General features: G+C 31.6%; 1 protein-coding gene across 3 annotated transcripts in view; it reads left to right on the forward strand.

Moving 5' to 3' along the window:
- LOC105487690 (glucosamine-6-phosphate deaminase 2) overlaps window positions 1-4,094 on the forward strand; it is a 37,785-nt gene that overhangs the window by 19,538 nt on the left and 14,153 nt on the right. The gene's annotated exons all lie outside the window — the stretch shown is intronic.

Below are 4,094 nucleotides of genomic sequence, written 5' to 3' on the forward strand. Positions count from 1 at the left end.
CTGTAGTCCAGTAATTCAGAAACCTTACTGTACCAGGCTGTGTATTACAAAACACATATGCTTGATATAATGGTTTTAAGAGATTTTCAAGGGACATTTTGCCTATACCCAATGTCGAACCCATTCTCTAAGAGTCAGCTCCACATACTACACATATGTAAGCAAGCTGTACAAACAGGTAATTTTCATAAAGCACCTGTATTTACATAGCTGATATTAAAAGTTATATAGTTGATCCTATAGATAGGTCAGTGATAAGCATGTAGTAGGTATGCTACTTTTGCTACATGATTATACTTTTTAATCTTTTTTACTCTAGTAACTAGGTATTTATTTTAATGCCTATTGGAAAATACACTGAATAAATGAAAGCTGTATTTTTTTGGATATTATTGCTTAAGGCAGGGTCCAAAAAAGCTACCATATTTGATTGGCTCTCATATACATTGATCTTGCTGATGTTGGACTGTGTCTTAAAATTGGTGTCAGATCATAGCTTACCGGGTAGCATTTTTTTCTCAGTGGTACATAAAATGATGTGTCTTACAGTCTATAGCATCTCATATTCAGAAATAAAGTATATAATCTTAAATTTTTAATTCAATGCAAACAAAACCAGTAACCCATATTTCATGTAAATGTGTGAATATGGCAAATATCTTGAAGGTGTTATACAAATAACTGACATTTGGCAAGCATAAAATAGTCTATTTTTAAACAAAATACTGATCTTGCTTTGTATATAGTTTTGTATTTGTACTTATGTTTCATGAGCATTTGCCTCTTCTAAATATTTGGAAGCATTTTAATGGATAGTCAAGTACATAAATCATAATTTATTTAAACATTTCCTTATTGTTTAACACTTAAAGATTATTTCTAGTTATTTATATTTTTAGCATTTAAATTATTAATTTACCAAGCCACAGATATATCAAACTGAAAAATTGAAAAACTGAAAAATTTCTGATTTGTGAATAAAACAGAGCATTTGATGGAGTTTTAACTCTATTTTCCCATGTAATCCTTCAGATTTCATCCCAAATAATAGATTCCTTGACTACAAGGAATCCTTACTATCCACAAATTTTAATTCCAGTTTTAAGGAGATTTGTTTAACATGGCCGTTTTCTAGTCCTATTTAAGTCCCAGATAAATGCCTGTACTAATCTGATTTTGTCACAATTTTTTAATCAGATTTTTACATTTTGGTGAATATTATTTTGGTGAATAGTAAGATATTTAATAATAGCCAATATCTCTATGACCAGGCACTATTCTAAATGCATTTTACTTTTTGATTTACTTATCACAAAAATGTTATGAAATGGGTACTCATAGTCCCATTTTTAAATGAATTAATAGGCTTAACAGACAGAGATGTTAAGCTACTTACTCAAAGTCATACAGCACATATTTGGGCAGAGCTGGGTAATAGAAATCAAAATCAGGCTGATCTCTGGAGTATATAGGCTTTTGTCTATTCTGCTATACTGCCTCCCAGAATAAACTCTAGGTATGATACCATCTACATCAAAATCATACTTCCATATGCTTTTTTCCCCATATCATAACCAGTGCTTCCAAAAAAGGTATATAGACATATGTTAGAGAATTTAAAATAGAAGGGTGGTAGATGTTTATATGTATTTAGTTCTTTTAGTTCATCTAATTGTAAGCTCTTATGAAAAATTTTGAAACAGACCATTCATGAGAAGATAGATGCATTACCTAAAAAGGACACAATATTTTTCACTTTGGAGCTGTCTGTATTTCTGAAGAGGTTTCAGGATATCAGCCTCTGTTAGGGTATCTCCTTCAATATGAAGACAGAATTTAGATATTCTAGGCTACATATGGGCCTCATTTTATAGTATTTTAGTAAAGGGTAGAGAAATTGAATATTCTTAAGTAAACACATTTCAAATGTAGTTTGTATACTTTTCATACGTCCATTGAGTTACTAGTATATCAAAATACTGGAGTATGTAAATTCCTAAAATTGTCATCCATAACTCTTCAAATTCCATTCATATCACTACCCTTTCTTCTGTCATCACTAAAAAGTGCCAACCAGAATCTTAAAGGGTTCTATTTAGTGCCTAGATAAGATCTAGGTTAACTAGATCCAAAACAATAGAAACTGTCAGTAAATGCAAGTTTATTTCAGTATACACCTGTATAGCAGTATATACCTTTTGAAAGATACAAGTTAATCACAAGACAACAAGTTTAGTACCTGGGGATTTGTTTTATTCATTCTCGCTTTTCATTTTTGCTTTTTAAATAGAACAGTTTATCTTTGATTTTAGTATATTTTCATGACATCATATGAATTTTTTCTCTTACTTTGTATTTAGGCTCCACCTTAGTAGTTTGACAAAGGTAGAATGAGTTCATTTTGAGTCAAAACCATAAAAGTTACTTTGTATAGACATTGGTTAGAATCTGTGACATTTAACCTTTCTTCTGGTAAGGTTTCAGGAAGTCTGGTGCATTTTTATCAGAAGAATTATTTGTTTGACTTAAGTAGCAATTATTTATTTATATAAAATTCATATGTAGAAAGTTGTCAATTTTTACCTGAAGTCACAGTAAATATTTGACTTAATACCTAAAAAGCAATTAATAGAATTTTCAAAATAATTATTTCTAGTTTGGAAGCAGTCCTATTTGATGTATAAAAGATATATCCAATGTATAGTAAAGGAAAAAACTTTATAAAGGAGTTGAATTTTTAATGTTTTTCCTGTTATTTTAAGTTGCATGTATTTTAAAGCTCTGTGTATTCTTTCCATAATCAAAGTTGTTAGCAAATGACAGATGAAGACTATTTAAGTAAAAAAAAAAAAAAAGATTCTCTACAAACTGATACTCCGGAAAATGTTACATCTTCTAAATCATACAGCTGATATTACCCTTATCTTTGTTGTCCCCTCTCCTACTGGACGTAGTTTCCGGTGCTAATATGACCTTCAAGTAGGCTGTTGAGAAGCATTCTCTCACTTTCAGTTGCAGCACTAGTGAATGGAATGCTTCCCCCTTCCCTCCTTTACAGTCCTGTTCTTATGGTTAGAATTTCTCCTACTACACAAACACTTCCCAGTGCTCTTTGCTTGTCCCTTAAAAGTGGGTCTTTCTCAAAGTTCGGATTTTAGAGTTCTTTTTGCAGCCTTTCTGACAAGGAATATCTGTTCACTAACAAGCAACCTATCTCTCCAATCCAGTAATTCCATTTCCTGCAAAACCGCATTGTAAGTGCCTTTCCCCAGCCCCCCATGTTCTTAATAACCTGGAAATTTTAACTCATTTCTTTACCCTCCAAATTGTAAAATCTCTGGTTCACTAATTGGGTCAAAGACAGTCTTTTTAGAACTTTTTTTCTCCCTGAAGTCGTGTAGTACTGAGGCATTAAAACAGGAGTAACTGGAAGATCAGCTATTTCCCAAGCAGCTTTCATAGCTAAGAGCAGTCTGCAAGTATATGTACTAGTTACAAAATGAAAGTTATAATCTATCTGATTTAAAATCTAAATTCCTATTCTGAATTAAATGATTTAGTACAGGTTGTTTTCTGTATTGTTTTAGTAACCCTCCCTCATTGTAGAATTTGTAATCAACCTTTGTCATAAATACACATGCCAAACTATTAGAAAATAATTTGCCAGATGAATGGATAGGGTAATGTATTAAGAGTGAGACAGCAGTTCTGAGCCCCTGGCTGGAGTCTAGTAGAGGAAGTGCCAGAAGATCAAGATCAACATAAACTTTCAGATGTAATTAAAACATATCATCTAAGTCAGTATTCAAATTTGTCATGCTGAATCTCTTTGAAGACAAGAACTGCTCTTCTGGTTACTCCCAAAATACCTGTACACATTCTAGATCTGACTGTTACATAATTATAAATTGGTATTTGCTAGGTAGATAAAAGACATTCTGAAACATTTCTATTTGTACTTTTCCAATAAACTTGACTATCAAGATGGGAACTAAACAGCTTACTGTGTCTTATAAAAAATACTTTGTTGTCTGAAGTAAATGAAATAGTTCAAAATTAACAAAACAACTAGAACTGTGCTTTTTTTCTTTAAG

This window comes from Macaca nemestrina, chromosome 3, assembly GCF_043159975.1.
Source record: "Macaca nemestrina isolate mMacNem1 chromosome 3, mMacNem.hap1, whole genome shotgun sequence".
NCBI classification, from domain to species: Eukaryota; Metazoa; Chordata; class Mammalia; order Primates; family Cercopithecidae; genus Macaca; species Macaca nemestrina.